The sequence below is a fragment of the Aythya ferina genome (assembly GCF_964211825.1).
Source record: "Aythya ferina genome assembly, chromosome: 1".
NCBI classification, from domain to species: Eukaryota; Metazoa; Chordata; class Aves; order Anseriformes; family Anatidae; genus Aythya; species Aythya ferina.
The window spans coordinates 180120826-180143044 of NC_140296.1; the positions used below are offsets into that span (position 1 = coordinate 180120826).

The 22219-nt window shown below is 37.0% G+C and overlaps 1 long non-coding RNA gene across 1 annotated transcript in view; it reads left to right on the forward strand.

Moving 5' to 3' along the window:
- LOC311436527 overlaps positions 1 to 20720 on the forward strand; it is a 94280-nt gene extending 73560 nt beyond the window's left edge. The window contains exons 2-4 of the long non-coding RNA XR_014692912.1: positions 8167 to 8406; positions 9786 to 10025; positions 17528 to 20720. This is a non-coding gene — a long non-coding RNA (uncharacterized lncRNA). The remainder of the gene's footprint in view (positions 1 to 8166; positions 8407 to 9785; positions 10026 to 17527) is intronic.
- Positions 20721 to 22219: the final 1499 nt, after the last annotated feature.

A 22219-nucleotide genomic window follows, 5' to 3' on the forward strand; every position in this document is an offset into this window, starting at 1 on the left:
GAACCTCTGTAGGTCCTGGAAGCAGAATGGATAGAAACAACATGTTGTCCAGGAGAGACAAACAACAGAGCCGCAAGGTGTTTTTATCTCTGGTACCTAAGAAAATTAATTCAGAATTTCATCTTATATGTCCCTGCATCCATGACCTTGCAGATGAACTCCATCCCATTTGCACTCCTCAGGGTCACCTATTCATTCCTATGTGATATCCTGATCCTTTTTAATATTGTTAATGCCTTGCCAAGTCATGAGCATTTTTTCTTATCAGAGAGCTGAAGTCCTGAATTTTACAAAAATCATATTTATGAGATTGCATGTTTATATTATTTTTTCCTCACTTATGCAAGTACGATGTAAAAAAAAAAAAATCAAGAAAAAGAAAATAGATACCAATTGTTTTGAAAACAATATAGCTTCTGAGAGGCACTCTGAAGGTGATCATAGGTTGTTTCAAATACACAGTTTTGGCCACTGTCATTTTACAGAGATCCATCCAAATTGGTAAAAGCAAAGAAGGGTCGATAGAAAGATCAAGGGAAAGGAAAATCTTTGTTACAAGTGGAGATTACAAGTATTTAGCTGTCCTAATCTGACAAAATGAAATCAAATGAAGACATAAATGCATGCTGGAAGGAGCTCTGTGACAGAAGAAAAGAACTAAAACTAAAAAACATTAATATCTAGGTATAAATTTTTCATGAATAAACTCAGGTTCTAAAGGAGAAAAAAAAAAAAAAAGTCATATCAGAGGAAAGATAAGATCCTAAACAGTTTCCCAGTATCACCTCTGGGGTAAAAATTCCTAAGCTGTTTCAAGGTGTGTTTTGAGAAGTTAATGAAACACAACTATCCAGCATGCTTGCTAGTCAGATAGAAGGCTTGATTCAGTAACCTAGAAGGCTTTTCTTCCAATCTTGTGTCTGTACTTCTGGAAGGCTTTAACGGGGGAGTCCTATCCAACCTCCCTGAACAAACTGAAAGGCAGCTAGCTTCTTTTACATTTCCAAAACTGGACTTCTAGTTTTGTTTAGGTCTCAATAAAATGTATTTTCTTCTCCACATTGCCTCATTTATTCCCATGGCTTTTTATATTCACATTTAAGATGGCAGCTTTTCTGCTGGGCTTTCTTACCACTCAGGCTGATTATTGTTTGCTTTAGAAATTCAAAGAGACATGATGCACTGCAAGCTTCCACTTCCCGGAGCCCCTAGAGAGCTTGAGGTTTACAGATAAATTGGTGCTGCCCATAACTAAATTCAACCTTGTTGCACGCTTACCTGCCTGGCAGCTGTGGAGCACATCCTGCTGCTAGCAGTCATCTTTGAGCTCCAAAGAGCCTTTTGATAACTATGCCAACAAAAAGCTACTAATGCTTCATTCTTGCTTAGCTTATTCTAATCACCAAATATGTGGATGTAGGCAGGCAGCCCAGGATCTGTCCATTTCCTGTCCACTTGGGGGAAAACAGTCAGGACTTCATTTACTTCTATACACCTGTGCATTCGGTTCAAAGAGTCTATTCAGTTCAAGATAAAAGCTATTCCAAGCTGTAAGAACAATCATCGTTCTTTTAATAAGTGTATATGATGGTCACCAGTAACAGTGTTTGGTGAAATTCTTGTGGATACACTAGTTGATTAAGCATTTTAAAACCTGTCTGTTCCTATACAGCACTCTACAATGTTATACTTCACAGTATTTGTTTTCATAAGTCTGCACAGAGGCCATAGCTGCAATATACTTATGAAGAATATTCAATAAAAGAGAACTTGAGTATCCTTGAGAGCTATGTTCTGCCTCACAGATGTGACCTGCATTGTGGGACTGTGTTGCATCACACTTCAAGGTTAAATTAAAGTTGGCCTTCCACCTCACTGTTGCCAGTTAAGGTGATTCTATCATAGGGATTTTATTGTACGCCTCATTTTATTTCATATTTTTCTTAATCCCTGGCTTCTGAAGTCATACAATTCACTACGGCTTAGTGTTTTCATTAAAAAAAAAAAAAAGCTTCTAGTCCTTACAGAGTAGAAGGCAGTATGCCCAAGATTACCCTTATAGCTGCATGAGCGAGAGACATGGATCTCCTGGAGCAAGCCCACTGAAGGGCTACTAAAATTGTTCAGCCTGGAGAAACCTCAGGGGGAATCTGATCAATGTGTATATATGTTTCTGAAGGGAGGGTGTCAAGAGGATGGGGCCAGATTCATCTCAATGGTACCCAGTGACAAGACAAGAGGCAACAGGCACAAAATGCAACATAGTAAGTTCCATCTGAATATGTGGAAGGATTTCTTTACTGTGAGGGTGACAGAGCACTGGCATAGGTTGCCCAGAGAGGTCATGGAGTCTCCTTCCCTGGAGATATTCGAAAGCCTTCTGAACACAGTCCTAGATAATGTGCAGTAGGAACCCTGCTTAAGCAGGAAGGTTTCACTAGATATCTCCAGAGGTCCCTTCCAGCCTCAACCATTTTGTGATTCTGTGATTGTGTGAATGAAAAAAGCCTGGCCTTATATTTATTTGTTACTTATATCCTGTGATTTTTAAGCCTACTTCATGAACCTGTATCCCTTATAGATAATTTTGAACTCTTGGACATCACAATTCTGGATATGACCATTCTTTTGCTGATTTTAATAACCTATAATAATTTACAGCATAACAAGTTCTACTGCAATTTATCATAACTGTTGTGGTAATGGTGCACAAAAACCTGTATGTATGTGTACCTGTATTTTGTATATATGGTTATATAAAATGCAAGACCAGAAGACTTGGGTGTCTGTGGGCTTATATGAACATACATATAGAGAGAAAGTGAGCGTCTAAGGGAAAAAAAATTGTTTTCCAGTAACAGTGATCATGACTGGGGCTTCCCGACTCATAATCACAGAACAGCTACGGAGTACATCAGTAAGCCTCCAGGAGTGTGCTGTTGAGTGAGGGAAGTAATATGGAAAATCCCCAAAGACTGAAAAGTAGTACTTTCACTGATCTACCTTTGTAGTAGGATACCTGAAAAAAAAAAAAAAATATTCAGAGATGACTTTCAAAAAGTACAGTGGACCATTCTAACATGTCTCAATGACATCTTTAATTTAATTGCACTAATAAGAACAAAATACTGTGTCATCATTAAAAATTCTTAAATTATGATGCCAGCAGGATCACTGTACTGATGCAGCTATTACAGAAGTCCCCATGATAGTCCTTCTGGAAAATTTGGCCTACTTCAGGGAAATGCCGGCAAGATCAAGCATTATGGCTACAACAATTTGGGTGCAGCCAGCTGCCAACTCTATCAGCTTTGGCCACTGACACTTCTTTAAGCCAGTTGCATATCAGTTGTACACTCCAATCATACATTACACTTTATGACATCTCCTTCCTGCTTGGGTTATTTAATCCAATCTGGTCCTATTGCACTTGTCCTACTTACTGCTTTCCTCTCCTTCTAGGTCACATTACCCATGCGTTGCAGCTTTGTGTTGCATCTAACTCTTCCTTCTTTGGTCAGGAACATGTTGCTCAGGCATTCCAGCTAATTTTTCCTCATATTTGCCTGCTGTAACAAAGATATTTCACTCATACAGTACACACTAGCTGTCACTAGTATCCAGCACTCTATCTCTCTATGGAGGACATGTCACCCATGATAGCTAAGCTAGCTGTCATTCATGCACAGCACTTCCAACCTTATATCTAGGGCATGTCACTCATACACTTCAGCTGTCCCTTACACCAGATGTCCTTTAAATCTAGCACACCATTTTTCTATCTGCTACATGTTTGTGTTCATTACAGCTGTCCCTTTTCCCTATCACTTTCCTATCCTGTTTAGTAAATGTCATTCAATCGTTCACTCCATCTCTCTTCTTGACTAAGAAATCCCTTTTCAGTCCATACACTAGCTCCTTTAAAACCTCAATTTTACTTGTACATTATGGCTGCCTGTTGCACGTAGCAGTTTTGAGGTAGATTTGCAAGAGCATTATAGAGGCCTTAATGAGTCTCTGAGCATGTAGTTTAATACTTATTCATAATTAGCATTGAAAAATCCCTGAATTTAGCTGGTGTCTATGACAGAATAAGTCTATTCCAGTGAAGTCCTTTAGGTGTCTAAGTTTTGATAGGTGTGTAAGAGCAAAACAGCTCTTGCCTAGGCAGTGCTGAATTTCCTGAAGCTCCAGTTCATGATAAGGTTCACAAGAGATTCACAAGTAATACATTCCTACACCTTTTTTACTTGACACATCCATCACAATAACCATTTTCAGAGCATGCCTATCTGACAAAAGACGGAGATTATCTTTCCCCTTCAATGAGAGACTGGAAAGTATTGATTTAAATCAGGCATACATTTAAATTCTTCTTCCTTCTCCACCTTCGTCAACCCATGATTTAACATGAGGTCTTTCCTGCAGCAGAAGAGCACCCTAACCCAGGGATGATATAGTTTTTTTAATAATAGTCTCTCTGCTTTTACACACTCCTCCTCCCCCCCTCCCCCCCCCACATATTTTTAATAGAACAGAACATGTGCAATGATAGGGTGAGATGTGAACTTCTGACTTGCAGATAGCCTTGTGGTTATATCTTTCATGAAGAATGTAAGCTCACATGAAGTGAAGTTTTGAGAACGGTTCTTTTGGCTGAATGCCGTCATCATTGAGTAATACTAGACTGTGTACTGCTATTTCATTTACGTTCATTTATCTCTTTGTGAAAAATAAATTATATCATTTAAATGATTTCACTTCACTGCAGGAGACAGTTCACAGCTAAGAAAGTTGTGAGGAAACAGACATCTTATAAAAAGGGAAAATCCCTTCTGCACCACTACTCTTCTCACTGTTTCCTACTGCCTAGCTTCTTGTTCAGTTTCCTTCCATTGGCACAGAACATGGCTTGAGGAAGAAGGCGAGAGAATGAGCTGGAAGTTTGCTTGAAAATTAGATGTCACAGTGTTAAATCTTTCTTGAGAATTTAACCTTTCATTTGTGGTGCAAAATGCGTAGAACCATGGCACCTGGAAGTGAAGAATTATGGTTTAATATATCATAATTTCAAATAACTTCAGTTTCCATGATGATGATCCTTTGAAACATAAGCCGTATGTTTCTTTGCCCACAGCTCCTCATTTGACCTATGGCTGTGCTTGAGGTCTTCCGTTCTCTAAACTGGAACTTCATTTATGTCTGGTTTCTCTTTGCTGATCTGCTGTCAAATTTTTCAATCTGACTTCTGCCACTTTTTCTCACCTCTGTCAAACAAGGGGACTAGTCTTGTAGGTTAAATAAGTTCTCTTTTGTAGTTTCCATTCCCACTCTACATTTCTAATAACAGCTGTTGCTTGATCCTTTTATAAGGCTTCAGTCCAAGAATGCTGTTGACTTCTTAAGAGTTCAGCCTCCTGTCTGGTTTTCCTCTTTTTGTACCGATGGAGTTGTCATTTCTGTTCTTGCTTTATTGGTGTCTCAGTAATTCTTTTTCACCTACCTCCTGACAAAGCCCTCCTCTTCCTTCAGTGCTTCCCAGTTCAACTGCAACTTCAGAGACCACTGCTCTGACCACCTTTTCATGCTGCACAGTGTCATGAATCTTCTGATCAGACTTAGCAGCCTGACTATGAATTCATCCTCCCTTCTTGTTACTCCAATATTTTCCTTCACAGGAAAGTAGTACTTCTCCAGTGGTATTCAATAACTTCTCTGCAATCTCAGTTTCATCTTTTTTGACTCATTTCTTATTCATATTCTCAATTCCTATATCTTTCCACATCTTTTCATGTTATTTTACCAATTCCTCCAAAATAAAATTGCCAAGGTATGACTTGGCCTTCTATTCACTACTTAAACTGGCTTCCTCTTCTTTCCGTAATTCTCTTTACCCGTCACAAATGTTTTAATTGATTCTACCCCTTTAATTGTATCATTTACCCCAGAAATCCTTTCTTGTTCACTTTCTTTATTGCATACATACCTATTCTTATACCTTCATGTTTGTAACTGCTTCATCTTCCATTCCTGGAGCCCATTTGTTTTTCCTTGTGTGATCCTTTCTCTCCTAAGCTTACTAACTGGTCTAAGATCCTCTCCTACATTCTGCTCTTTCACTATATGCAATTCAACAATTCTATTTTTAATTCCTTAAGTCCACCAAGATACTTGATCAAAATCTCATTCATAAGGTCTTGTTTTCCCTGTTTTATTCAAACGTCTCCTCTCATCTCTTTTCTTCAAGGTATCTAACTTCTATAAATCTTCTTAATATATATATATGTATGTTCATTCTTCATTGGAATATGGTGCATAAGTTACATGGTTTTGATAGAGGGTACTGCAGAGTGACCAGTGTGAGAGAAGGCCATGAATTGCTCTTTACCATCCATATATGCATCCAGATAGCACTAAAACAAGTTTGAGCATACCTTCATGTACCAAAAATTCAGCCAGTCATGGGAGCACATAGTGCCTCTGCAAAAACGTATTTAAGGAATAGTGGCAATTGTGGGGAAGAAGAAACAGAGATGTGGAAAAAGACATTGCTGGAGACACAGCTCAAGGCACACTCTTGGAAAGAGGACCTCTGTGCCAGAAGAGGTCAACTCTTATGGACTGTGGCCATGGACAACCTATGCTGGAGCAGAGCAACATCAGTAAGAATCAAGGAGCTGCTAAAAACAACCATAACACACTGACCCCAACCTTCTGTTTCCCTCAACACCTCACCTCACTGTGAGATATAGACTGGATGTAACCCATACAGAAAATAAGAAGAGTTGAGTCTAGCAAGGGAGGAGTAGAAGTTTTTGACAGAAATTAAGCCTCCTGAAAAGGGAGGGAAGGTCTTATGTCAGGTGTTTCTTTCTGTGTTAAAGTGTTTCTGTTTGTCTTCTGTGTTTTTTTTTGTTGTTGTTTTTCCCCATCAATATCAAAATCAGGAATCCAAAATTTGTGATAATTGTCAATAAATTAAATTGTTTAAAATTTCCACAGTCAATAAGAATGTTTTGCCTGTAACAAATGGTAATGACATGTTTCTGTGACAAAGACAGGTCCACAATATAAAAGAGAATGAAGGTCATCCTTCCTCTTTTTAAAGGGAAGTATCCTTCTAAATGGAATATGTGGTCAATCTGTAAGAAGTAACCAAAGCATTTAGTACAGCCAAGTACTAAAAGCCCCTGGGACTTTTACAATTGCAAAACATACTTGTAAACTAATTGTTAAAAAAAAAAAAAAAAAAAAAAAAAAAAAAAGTATATGCACTGATAGATACTAAAAAACCTGTATCAGTGGAAAGGCATTTTGTGAAATGTTCTGTTAAATATAGGTGCCTATGTTCTTCCTGAAATGAAATGTTTCCCTGATTACTTCATGAATCTGAACCTTTCTTAATGTCACCTACTGATATCTATAGAAGTGTAACCCATACGAAGGTGATGATCTTTCTTGTTACCAAAACTACTTTAGAGGGTTTGAGTTTAGATTGCTAGTCCTCAGCTCTGATTTTTCCAAGATGATTTTTTCTGCCATACAGAAGCTGGTGCCTGTCCTAGTGAGGCTTTATTTTGACATCTGAAGTAGTGAAAAATCTTTACATTTGCTTACTGCTTGTAGCTGAATGTGTCTCTTCATGAATAAACTTTCACTTACAACATAGCAAAAAAAAATTATACTACATAAATTGCTTCAAGATTTTCCAGTGAAAGCACTTGCTGTGTAATCAGGTTCCAAAAATTCCTCAGTGAACACCTAAAAATTGTTTGGTGTCATACCTCTTAACATCCTCATAAATGGATAACATCAGAATTATTTCACTGACTGTGTTTATAGAGAATAAGGTCATCTACACCTGGGGCGGGCTCTCAGAGGTGCTGACAACACTACTGAAGCTGATTGCCTTAAAAGCAAATACACATGGTTTTAGTTTATGTCTGCCTCTAACTTACTAAACATATTTATAGGCTCTGCCTTGCAACCTGCTGTGTGAATACAATTGTATCCATGTGTGGACTGTGGCAAAGAAGAGAAGACAGATGATCTTCCTTATATGGACTTTTCCCAAATATGCATTAAGCATTTAGACATGAAAAACCATCGTCCCCATGTCTGTCTTTTCCTTACACTGAAGGTCTGTCGTCTGCTCTTGATCTGCAGGGTTTATGATCTTTGGCTGGTTGTCCCTAGCAGGGAGGAACATGGATGTCTCACAGTGATCTTTGTGGTATTCCTTCACTGATCACTTTTATCACCACCAGAGAAGACTAGCTTCCTAGTGCACACTCCCCGTTGACTGAAACCAGAAGTGAACTCCACTTATGTCAGGAGATGTTAAGACAGTCCTTGTCAACAACTCAAAAGGCTTGGTCATTATCCTAGAGTTTCAGCCTTGGTTCGGTAAGGGTTTTTTGTTTGTTTGTTTGTTTGTTTGTTTTTCTCTCCCCTGAAAGGACATAGCATGGCCATAAAAGCTTCCCTACCTGGTACCTCCAACAAATTTGCAAATTGCCCAAATGTCATCTTTTGGATTTAGCTTGAATCTGTCAGGAATTTCCTCATCTGGATTTGCATTGCACCAAGCACAACAAGGCTCCTGTCCTGCCTGGGGCTAAAATCAGTCATAAGCTTTATTAATATTAATAAAAAATATGTAGATTCTAATTGTAGGGTCAGGACTTGACCCTGCAAGTTCCAATTCACTGACTTCTCTACCTTTGATAACAGTCTCTCTGAATTGTGTCCTGTAATAATTTCTTTGCTTCCTAAATAGTTTTAGACAAAATTAAGATGGATCTGGACGTTTAGAAATGGCTCACCTGAATATTTTAAGGAACTAACTGAAAGACTTTTTGAACTTTTGCAGATAATGTTAATCAAACTAGGGATTCAGAGGCTAAAAATAACCATACTTGGTAGGAAGGAAGAACTGGGAAAATTCTGGCCTATTGATTTTACATGGATCCTAGGCATAATATTCAGGTATACAGGGGAATCAATGTGCAAATATTTAGGGAAAAATCAATTAATAATTAAAAGAAAGCTTATTAAAAATGATCAATGTTTTAAAAAAATCTAATCACTTCCTATGTTGTAATTATTGTCCCATATCTCACCATTTATCCACGCAGATGGAGTCTTTGGTCCATATGGAATGGCTCTGCAGTCCAAGGAGTTCTGCATGAACACAGGGTTCAGTCCACATGGAACAAATCATAGGAATGAAGCCTGCATAGATAGGATGGAGTAGCATGGATAATGGACTGGAATAAGACATTACACAAAGTGCTACCTAATACAGATTTACTGACTTAGAGATAAATACTCATTAAAAGTGATAGATTTCAAATAGGTTGACAAAAGGGAGAAGAAAGTAATTACTAGGGTAAGGCTTCTCAGGGGAGAGCATTATCTAGCAGTGCCAGGCAGCATCACTATGGTCACTACTGGAATCCATCTTATTTCTAATGACAACTTTGTTATCTCAGCCATGGAAGCTAGAGAATATTCACTAATTGTGCTTGGGCACCAAAGGCAAACTTTTGAAGGGATTAAACAGAGTGGTGTTGCCCATTATGCAGACCAACAGATATTTTCAAAGTTAAAAGGCAGCATGCATGAGGTAGACCTTCCACCTCACCACCACAGGTGCAGTACCAAAGAACTAATAAACACATTTCTTCCAGGGGGATTTTCAAAGTATTGATTCTGTGTTTATGTTTATGTGTTCTGCCAAAATATTGATGCTGGTTAACAATTTGCTTGAACTTCTATTTCAGTTTGAAATCCAGGAAAACCACGAGTGGAAATTTTCAAACTATAAGGAAGAGTGTCCTGATATCTGCTCCAATCCTGCTTACAATTTGCTATCTGCCAGATTCCCAAGGAAAGTGCTAGATGCGGGTGTACAGATGTGTGTAGCAGTACAACATGTATTCATAAGGAATTATTGGCTCATGTCAATAAAACCCAAGTGTGACAAGTATCAGGCTTCTGAAACATGTAGATCAAAAAAACAGGTAAGTACCTTAAGTGCAATTTATAAAGAATTAAACATTTAAGTTCAAAGTGAGAACTATTAAAAATCTTGTTAAAAATTGGTACTTCTGAAAATGATTAGACCATAATGTGTTAGTCAGAAAAATTATGTTTGTACCTTACAATTATAATTGTCCATGTGCAGAACTATGACCAACTTGGGTGGACTTAGGAATATTGGTCCACAGTGCTGATCTAAACGAAAAATTAATGAATTAATCATAAATCTGAGCCTGCCAAACTCACTGTCTTGGCCCAAATCAGAACAGCATTATACACATGAAAATATTTGAGCATAACAAAATACAAAGTGACAATAGATGCTTTCTCTGAAAATGTACAGAGCTTGATCGACAAAGCTCCAGATATCCCATAGGTGCATGTGCAGGAAGACACTTCTTAACGTAGGCAAACATACAGAATGCTGAACGAACAGATAGAGGAGTCCCATGGGGACCATTCAGTACTGTTTTTATGTTTGGAAAGTACCCAAATGCCATTGCAGATGTCACTCTTCGGTGTCTTTCTGTTTAGCACTTGGAGTTAAATCCTCATAGGAGACTGACTTTACACATCACAGCTTTTAGTCTTTGAAGTACTCTGTCGCATATACCAAAATACTGGTCTCCAAAGCAAGGATCCAGAACTTAAATGCAGACTGGTGCTGATATCACAGTAGACTGCATGCTAGATAGAAAGATACTTTCACTTAAAATGAAATGGAAAATGGATTGCCAGAATTTAAGTTCTACTAAGCATACCCAGCAGCCAGTAACTTGCGTCCCTAAAGAAATTTACAGGTGATAACCTCAGCAACTAGAGCTTCACCCGTGAAACCCTAGTAAGCAATATGAGAATCTAACTTGGGCATAGGAACCTACAGTGTCAATACCAGTGTCCTTCCATGAATCTATGTTTGAGTCCCTGAAAAAGTGTTGGCTTAGGTCAAAACACATCTCTTGAGTTATTTTCATTGGCTGTTCTTGCTAAGAACCCACCATGCCAATTTTCAGCAATCTTATTTCCAATGCAATGCAGAGTTTGGCTATTTCACTTACAGCTGCAATTTCCATCATGCAAAAAGCTGTTTCCACATCAAAGCAGAAGGGACTGTATCTACTTGCAATCAGGGTTTAAATTATATATAGCACACCCAAAGGTGGAAACTACAGGCAAGAGGTGAGTAAGAGGATGAAAATAGCAAAAGTATCCAGCTTCTTTACATAGCAAATACCTCTTCGATTTCAGTGAACACTTCTAATGTTAACTAGTGTGGAGCAATGAGTGGGGCAGGAACTGGGGATTTGGAACAGACATGATACCAAACAGGAGCAAATCACTGAAGTCTGTTCCAAATGTCAGTACAATACGGAAAATACAAGGCCAATATTTTTGAAACTAAGTTTCATTTGACACAAAAGTTAATACAGTTATCAATCAAAGGAGAATACAAAAAAAGTAGACAACAGCTACCTGGAAAGTAGCAAACCCAAGAAAGAATGAGGGTGGCAAATGCACATAGCAAGCAGCACAAGAATTAAAAATGGGTTGACTGCAAATGGATGTGTCTTATGGTTGACTGATAGATAATTTTTGACCAAATTGTACTAAGATTGCAGCATGAACTCCTGTCTTATTAAACCACAGAGAATCCACAGGGTGAACTGACATTAGTAAGTGTTGGAAAAACTTTATTTATGGGTTTTAACTTATCAAATACTAGTGACTTTGTGTGAGAAGCTATTAGTGCTATGTTCTCTGCTGTTTAACAAAACTGGTCTTTGACTGTAAAGCTCTCTTTGTGAAGACAGTTTTAGAAATTCTGTCCATCCCTGTCCATCTTTTATATCCAATCACTCTTTTTCATCAATCATATAGAAATCACATACTTCATGATTCAACTCTTTTCTCAAATGTGGCTGAAGCTGAAATTGCCAGCCGATTAGAGAATTGCTAGAGAGGAGCAGACAAGAAGTGCAGATATGTGGAACCTAATGGGATAACATCCATTTCTTAGAAATTCTGGCTAAAAATACTAGATTCAAATTACCATTATCTGTGAACAGATTTACCTGTTTGTAACTTTCTGTACACCACTTACAGATTGGAAAGGGAATTGTATTTTTTTTCCCCATTCTCTGTGGTCTTTCAGATAAATAGAGAGGTAGTTAGCTAAAATTTAAAACTACTTGGAGTAAATAAAGGAGGAAGTTTCACAGAAAAACAAAAAATCATGCAGAAGAAAACAAATCTACATGTGAAATACAAATGTTGCAAACAATGACAAGGAGAGCTTTACACTGTAGAAAAAGATGTAGTAAAAGAGACAAGGAGTCTACATTTATATAATTGAGAATAGGGAAGATTAGTGGAGGGCATAACAGTCTACAAATATCTTCAAAGAAATATTATAAAGTATGGATGTAGCTGCACTCACAGCTTAAAGAAGCGTAGAGGAAAAATTACATGAAAATAAGGCAGGAAATATCTGGCTGAATATTAGAAAAGGGCTGTAATCTGCAAAAGAAACAGTGGCATCAAAAATAAATTAAAGATGACCAGTGTTTGAGATTCTATAAATAGAAATATTGTCTACTTCATGAGAAAGAAGACAAAATAATTTCATATATAAAAAAAAACTGTGAAATAGGAGCAAGGTGGGAGGCAATAGCGTAAGCAATGAGAGTTAGTGTTTTTTGACATGTCTAACATTAAAGTTAAAAATCCATATCAAGCTTGGAAGTCTGTTTAGAAAGGTTAAGTCTGAGATAGATACATGTATGAATTGTTCACAAGAAATTCATTAGGTTTAGAACTAACAATGTATCGTTGCCATGACATAAGCAAGTTAAATCCTTTCACTTTCAAGAGAACCTGCCTAAGAAAAGCATTACCACTGCAGTTAACTAAGCATAGAAGTGGGAACACTGGGTTATGAAATCTGTTCCCTCAACTCTTATGGAAGAAAGGGAGAGAGGGAAAAAAATAGGTTTTTAAAATGTAAACAGTAACAGTTCTTTTTGAATAAAGAAAATACCTGTAAGTGAATTTTGTTAGCAGCCTGACAATGTCAGAGAATATTAATAGAGATGGATTAGGCTCAAAAAGACGCTTTTGGCAGATCTATGCACTCACATGTGTAGGACTCAAATGCACATACTCTGAGATGATGGGGAAGAAGTAAACTGTAATTTACAAACCATTAATTTCATGCATCATTAGATGTATAACTCTAAATTAGGAGTCTGAAGAACTCCTAATAGACAACAGGAAGAAAAAAAAAAAAAGACAAAACAAAACAAACAAAAAATAACTAATACTTTCTTATTGTAAATACCTATTTAGATTGAGAACACATGAAGATTGAACAGCAACAGAGTAGGTATTTTATAAGTTTTACTTCAGACTTGATGCAGTCTGGTCCCTTTTCTGCATCTTGAAGCTTATTTTCACAATTAATTTTGTTCACATGCCTCCGTCTGGTTTATATAAACATTTGATTTCTTCTATTTGGATAGGTGCCTCATTATTTTGTAATCTAAGATCCACTGATATTTAGGTATTGTTATAAAAATGTTCTTCCTAAAATTGGATGGAAAACATTTCTATTTGAATAGTATTTCTTTTCCAGAGCTGGTTTGACCTGAAAAGATTTCTGCCCCATCTCTGAAAAAGCATGCTATGTGACAGTCATGCATGCAGATGCACATATGCAACATTCATTTCCATGTATATTCTCATTCCTTGATAAGCCTGTGGCAAGTATGTCTCCTGTCAACTTATTAGCAAATACACTATAGTGATGTCAGGAGTCTCAAGCTTGTTGTTGATAGTAGCAAAAACAAAAAGATATGATCATGGCAGTTGGTAGCCCATGATTTGGAAAGACTACACGTTAAACGATTAAGCTACATATCTCACTGAATAAGTATGGAGAATTTCTGTCTCTGGCTGAATCAGTTTGCATGGTTTTAAGCTGAAAGTTGAAAGAATAGAAGGACTGGCCTACTAACAGGCTTCTGAAATTACAGATTGAATAAAAAAGACCTGTATTTTAACATAAAAGGTACTTGAGGAGTTTTTCTTTGAGAAAAACTTCTCCGAGAAGCTTGGGGAAATCAAAAATACCTTCTTTATTCTTGGGAAAATCTGGTAATATCTTTGAACATTTATTTCACTGTAGCAGTCCCACAGAACAAGCAGAAAGAGATACCATCTGGGTTTCATTTACAGCTGTGCTGCTGACTTGCTTTGACACCTTGAACAAGGCATTTAGCATCACTATGGCTCAGCTGTAAATAATAATTAATTACAGCTGTGCCCAAAAGCTCCAGTCAGGATGAGGCCCAAACATGCCTTCTACTGTACAAAGCAGGTCTGACAGTGCCCCTGCCCTGAAGAATCTAATTTAAAACAAGACACAACAAGCAATTCTGACACAAAAAGAAAGAAGGGAATAGACAAGAAAGAGGAGAGTAATGATAATAAGATAATGAGGTTACTTAGGGAGCCATTACATGTTCCAAAGCATTAATTAATTGATTAATTAATTAAAATTAGCTCTCCCTAACTGCACCGCAAACTCGCCACCACTGATCTTGTGTAGATGCCATTGCTGAAGAAAATCCTGAAGAGGGACATAAAGGAGAGTAGAGATCAAGGCCTTTGGGTTAGGTCTGACAGGTTAATCTATATATCAGAGTAATACAGAAAGAAGGGCAGAGATTATGAATAGAAATTCAAGCCTGACATCTCTAAGGATAAGAACTAATGTATAGGTAATCATGTAGAATGGGATTATAGTTTTCACTAATTTTTTCAAACGTATAAATAAAAAGCATGTTACTAACATGCATTTTCTTCATAATTTTATTGAAAATGTCGTAACTGAACAGTAATGATACCTGTCAGATTTAACTTTTTTTATTTCACTCCTTGAATTGTGTGATTTTCCCTTCCTCACATAGTTGATAGCAAGGAATTGAGGATGTTGAAAAAATAACCAGCAGGTCACTGACAACTTCTGCCTTTCACATATCATTGCCATCTTTCCTCTTGTAAATAAAATGAAAACCAAGGATTTTGCCATCAAAAAGAATTTATCTTTTTCTCTTCCGTTTCTTGGTGCCACCTGCACAGCCAGAACAGCCTCTTCGCCTCTTCGTAATCAGCTCCTAACCCACAGAAACAGGCATGTTTTCCTCCTGTTCTAGTGGCCTATTTAGAACTCCTTTTTCTTCTTCTGAATTAATCTGATTTTTATCATTTTCCATCTTTCCCCTGTTTTTAATGGTTTTTGCTCTCTAAATTTTTGTTTGTTTGTTTTGTCTCTCTCTTAGTTAGGTTTGAGATTGGAAAGATACCTACTCTGCACAGGCAAAACTTCATTAAAATAATGTCCATAGAGGGGACCAGTATAGCATGTGGATGGGAAGACCACAGAAGGAATCCAGGTATATTGCAGTGCTGATTTGTTATAGGCAACTGGAGCAGCAAGGAGTGGAATAGGAACATCAATATGAAAAGGAAAGGGCTTTCTCCCATCATTAGTTGCAAAAAAAAAAAAAGAGAGAAGTTTTTGCTCCATATGTGGAACTAATCTGCTAGTTCTTTGCTTAACACAAAGAGTAAACTCTGACAATAGTCTGTAGAAGTGTAGACAATTGACAAGGCTTGAAAAAAATATTTTTTCCTACAAATTTATTTCTATTTGTATTTATTTGAGATTTTTATGCAATAAAAAGAGAGAGAGAGAGTTTCTAAAAACATTCACAAGTCACAGACAGACCAGCCAACAATGTGTAGATGAAATCCAAAGCTGAGTGCTAATCTCCTTGATTTCAACTACAGGCTGATTCAGTTTCTACTCCTTCGAAACCTCATCTTGTATGCAGTCATTCAGTGACATTTTCAAAACTGAATAGGTTTAGTGAAACAAAATTTATTTTTGATTAAGCAGATTTTTTTAATGCAGGAAAAGATCATGTTTCAATCTGTTATAATAGCTTGTATCTCTGCTCACCTAGAGTCAATGGCTTAAAATTCCACTGAGTCCATTGTGACAAGATTTCAACCTAGGAATCTAGCTCAGCTTGTTAGCAGTTAGAAAAAATGAAAGTTTGAAACATCTCAAAGGATCTACTGGATGAAATCCCTTGATAGAGAATCAGCCCACAAACAGGCAGAAATATAACTTTCCATAATTTGCTAATGATGGCATCAGATTTTTTACTCCCTACACAAAATTTTTAAATATCAACTTAAGATCTGCTCTTAAAAGCTTCCTATTCTGGCTGTTATGCTTTCCTTCAGGGTGTTACAATTACATGGAGAAGAGGGGAATGAAAAATGAATGATTCTTGTAATTTGGGGAAATCAAAACTTTAGGTAAGTTTTAATTATGTAAGAAACTGATGTTTTTCTGAAAAAAAGTGGAAGACCATAAATAAACATTTTGTGGCATCTCATCATACTGCAGCTAATGGGAAATATTGTAAAAAGATATCAGTGTTAAAAAACAAAACAGCTCCAGTTGCAAAGAAACGTCTTCATTATGTTTTACACACAGTTTTGCCATATTGCCTAGCTTAACTAGAGCATAACTCTAGTTTCTGCTCATTGGTTTAGTGAGTACCATAAAATGAAGTTTATTTAATTTGCTAGAATAAGGAAAGCAGGGTAAAGTTAATTAAAAGTTAGTTACAACATAATGAATCATTCACACTCACTGTGCCAGTGTTGCCCAATGATTACTGATGTCATCATGAACACTTTTACCCTTTCCATTTTTGTTGTTGGTATTTTTTTTCTCTCCAGCAGTTAAGGATATCTCACACAAGCCTTTTTTGGTTCTACTGTTTCATTGCCCTGTTCAGAGTGAAGTTCAACAGATAAAGGGAGGGGAGGGGAGAAGAGGGGAGAGGCTTCCTCATTTCTTTCTTGCTTGCTTTCTTTCTGCTTTCCTCAGGCATAATTTTCATTTAGACTTCTGATTGCCTTTTAAATTTGACAGAATATACCTATAAAATTTGTTAGTAATTGTTTCATTTCCTAGCCTGGCATGTGTAGTTAACCTTGAAAGACTGATTGGACATTGCCTGCACTCAACCCAACCTTTACTGGCACCACAAAGGTCGCAAAACAGCTCCCACTGAACCTGTGCCTTTGGATACAAGGTTCTGTACATATTGGAACTACAGTGCTTTTACTGCTCATTAATTCATCATTAAAAAGATGTTAACTAATCATTCTTTATAAGACTCCACTTTAAAACTCCGTCTGGCATGAAGTGCACTGAACCTGGCACCTAGAATCCCAAAACCTTTTTGGAGTGGCAGATTATTTGTGAAAAACATGTTCAATGTGTGTTTTAATGAAAACAGTTTAAGGAGTAATGAAAACAGTTTAAGGAGAAGGAAGGTGACTCTAACTTTCAGTTTGGCAATACCGTTACTAATATTAGTATTCTGTGCCTGTATTACAGGAACATCCAAGAACTCCACCTACAATAATCTTTATTTCTATAACAGTTGCACATAGAAAATTCTTCATTCAAAAGCTCTTTGGTCTATGATGATTGCATGATAAAATACTTACAAATATTATTAAAACAACACAGCTCCTTTCCTGAGACACAGCACCGCATACACTGTGTCACAGTGAATGTTGGACTGAACAATTCAAACTGAAGAACCAAAGACAATTAAAGCATTATGAGAGTGTGCCATCCATAGTTATTAATGCTCATAATATTTTAAACCAAGCTCATCGCTATGTACTTAAATACCTGAAAATACACGTGTGATATACTGCTTATACTAGAGAATTTCTGACGTTTGATGTTTTGAATTGATGTTTAGATATGTTATGTGCTTTGAAACTTACAGAAAGAAACACAAAACTTAATCTGAATAATTCAATGATTAACAAAAGATTGAACAAGTGTATGTAGTAGAAACATGGGTGAGACAGATTCATGGAGGTAGGGACTGAACTTTTTGGTAACTTCTACAGATTAAAACAATGTCTTCAGTAGAAGTATCACATCCAGACATACACAATTACCAAAACTAGATTAAAACATCATTAAAAACAAACATTTAAAATCAGTGAGATACAAGAATTATAGCTATCAGGAAGGCCTCCTTCCAACGCTCTATGTGTACTAATTATGATACAGTCTAATTGTGAACATGTATTCTTTCTTTTGCCTGCCTTGTCAATAGGTTATGCAGATACAGTCTTCAAGCCCATGGCATAGATTTTGGCCAGCAGATATAGAAAAGTAGCAGACGTGAGCCATTATCCATCAGTCAGATGGCTCTCTAGAGGAGGAAACAATGTACATTTGTTCTGTTATTTGCAGCTGTTTAGAAGATAGCAACGAGGTGCTGAAATTTCTACCCCACAAGGGGAATGTTGATCTAAGTTTGAAACTACTTAAAGACAGCTTAGTCAAACACATATAATTGGCAGATGTTTGATGTTTTTGAAAAGCAGCAAAAAGTGGTTTACATTTCAGTCTATCATATGGGAAATTTAGGAGCTGTTCCAAATTCTGAGACCTTGTGTGACATCTCAGTTATCTAGTTTGTCAAATGAAACCACTGGTCATCGCCTACTTAAGAGTGTACAGTAACGTTACTATTACAAAAATATAGTAGTAGCACTTGGTGGGCTAGACCAGAAGAAATTCTTTCTCTACTTGCTACAGACCAATGCAAAAAAAAAAAAAAAAAAAAAAAAAGACGCTTTGGCAGGTATCACATTTGCAAAAATCAACGGCATGTTCTATATCCCATTGCACTCACTAGTGATGCTGCAGCAAAATTGAAATAATTATTCACATGTGGTATTCTGTCTCAGAAAACTGCTGTAGTAATTAAATTATAACAGCACAGAGGTAATACTTATCAATATTAGCAACACCAATTTGGCAACCTGGAAGGAAGCATGAACTGGCAAAAAACAAAATTTTCAGAAACTGGAGTGTTGTCTGTGGTGGCAGTATTCTCAGTAATGACAACCCCTTCCAAAATAATGTTAGAAATGTGTGGGACTCATCCATCTAAATTTTAATATCATAAGAACAAACCAACCAAATCCGTCTCGATGGAGTCAAAGGAAAAGTAACGTTCTCACACTACTGTTTTGTGGCCCTAGATTAGGCATCTATAACAGGACAATGGATTATAGCCTAAGCTGACCTGTTTCTTTCCACTGTTTGTGAATTACTGTTTAGGTATCTAGCTCAGATGTAGAGATAGTTTACATATTCTACATATTCAATCTGGAATATGTGCCTAGAGCTAGCCTGTGTGGCACAAGTTCTACAGCTTTCTGCAGAGGCAGAAGGAGTTCAAGAGATTAGGCAGTATTCTTAAATTGCCATCTAAACAGGCAGTAGATAATTATGCTTGGGAAGTATACTCACACAGATGAAGTTAGATGGAGAATCTTATCCTCGTTGTCTCATTTCATCCATGCAAAGACTGGAGACTCTCTTCATTAGAGTCATTAGGTCATTTGCAGGAATAACTATCATATCACTAGGATTTAGTTTTGTTTACTTACATTTTCTGTAATACATCATAAAATTCTTCACATTGAGTCCAGAGAGAACAGGCTGAGGTCTCTGGTGATTGAAAATCATTTGGGGCTGTTAAGCTGACAGAATGCTCAAACTGATATTCTTCGCCATGTACTGTTTCTAAGTATGGTGAAAACCTTTTGTGATGATGTTTTAAAGAGAATGTTTTGTTCAAGTGACTTGTGGCCTCAGACAACAAGCACTAGTTTCACCAAAAAAAAAATGAGCAAGGAGGTATGTTATAGGAAAACAAAAATTATGCAACATCAGGCACAACCTCTTCATCATTGCCGTCTAAATGAATCTCTGTAGGGAAATGTAAATACAGAAGCCATTAAAGACTAGTCAATGTATGTTTTAGGTCTCTAAACAATAACACCGAGCAGATCAGTAATGGAGCCTTTCATAATTTGCAGTCTCTGCAGAAACAAGGAACTTCTGTTGTTTTTATTATCAGATAGCAGCATTCCTGCCTAGAAATCCAAATACAACAGAAACTCCACTGCTCTGTGCCATTATTTTGGTCATGAATAGGGGCTCTGTGTAAGATCAGCATGATACGTACAGCTAGGAGGACACTATGCTTCTGAAACTTAAGTAGGAAACTTGACTCCGACTCTGCTGATGAACGTCTCATAGGTTCAGACTCTAAGTCTCTATATTTACTATTTTATTTTTTCTTCAGCTGAGTCCATTTCATTTGTAATATACCTATAGTATTACTATACATATCCTCAAGTATGACAGCACACATGCAATAAATATCACGGTATTATTGCTACCTTTTGTGAAAAATATTTTGCTTGGGAACACAAATACACAAGTCCATTATTTAGGTGTGGTGTTTTAAATAGGTATTGGTTGTGGTTACATTTATTCATTGCAAAATGATCTATTATCGCAATACAACTGTAGGCTTGTTAAAATTACTTGGAATTCAATATGAAAGTAAATACATGAATAAGCTAAATTGTAAATGGTGCAATTCTTAAAATACATTAATAAATTAGATTACTAACTCTACATGCAAACACATATATGTTTACATGTATGAAGATTATCTGGTGAAATAATTCAAGTCAGTAAAGTATCATGGAGATCAGATTGCCATGTCATTAAAATTAAATTACTCTGTGGTGTTTTTTGTTGTTGTTGTTCTTTTTTTTTTTTTTTTTTTTTTTTTTTTTACTGTAAGTGGAATCTGCACAGCAATCCCTATCTAGGCACTAACAGTGAGACTGAAGCACAGTGAACAGGAAGAGTCCCATGGAGTCCAGATAGATTTGTTTCACCCCTGAGGCACTAAAACTGCAGCATGCTTCATGCTCTAAAACTGCAGCAAGCTTCATACACAGAGGAACTGCAACTTCATGGGGTGTACAAATCCACTAACTCTCCTACCACAGAGGGGCCAGGAGACTGGGAAAATGTGGGGCAGAGATGCTTGGTGCTGGTTAGATATGACGCAGCTCAGGCTGGTTGCAGAACCATTACAATCACATATATCCTGAGTACCTGTATAAAGCATGAAGGTGGAAATCAGACCAACATTGCACATCTTCCTATGGACCTTCCTTCTAAATCCCTCATACCTCTGGCTTTGCTATATGGGGTTCCACTTTATGATGAAGACATGCCTCCAAAGGAAGAGTACTATACAGAATTATTCTGGGAAGCTTGATCATCTCGTTTGCTTTTTTCACTTCCAGGTTTGACTAATCAGTCAGTCCAAATGGATACTGGTATGCCAATTTTTACTGATTAAGGAGCTGATTCGTTAGAGTCTATAGATCGTACTCCTGGGGCTCCCCAAAAGCCTAGTGCCATTAGGATGACCCACACTTCTAGGTGAAAGCTTGTAAAATTAGGGCCTTCGTCTACTACTGACATTGTCATTTGATCAGAGTAGTTTTTAAAATGATTCCTTCATATGGCTGCTACAGCATATTTATGTCATATAAATGCCCTAGATTAATGAAAAACTTACTGTAGTGTCTAATTATACATATGAGCATATTTTAAACCAATTAAACAACTTATGTTTACCAAATTTAATAATTTGTACAGGAAATTTTCCTCATGTATCTCCTCCTACTGTATCTTAAAACAGTCAGTAATAATGCTCAGTAAAGACAGAAGGGGATTCTGAAGTCAGCCCTATCAGTGAAAAATGGCAGATGGTGCCTCATCTAAGTGGTAAGGTTGCAAATATTTCCTAATAGGCCATTGTTCTCCTGAGAGCTACCTAGATTTCAAAGCCAAAATCTTGGCAATGCTTGCCGATCTATCTATTCCAGTTTTTTACAGTATGCTTATTACCATAGTATCTGTGGACACAGATATATTTTCTGGAGTGGAATGATGAAGGAGAAATGTGGTTTAACCCAGACGACAGCTCAGCACAACGCAGCTGTTCGCTCACTACCCTGCAGTAGGATGTGGGAGAGAATCAGAAAAAGGTAAAACTTTGGGGTTGAGATAAAGACAGTTTAATAGAACAGAAAGGGAAGGGGAAATAATAAGTAATAATAATATACAAAACAAGTGATGCACAATACAGTTACTCACCACCCACCAACTGATGCC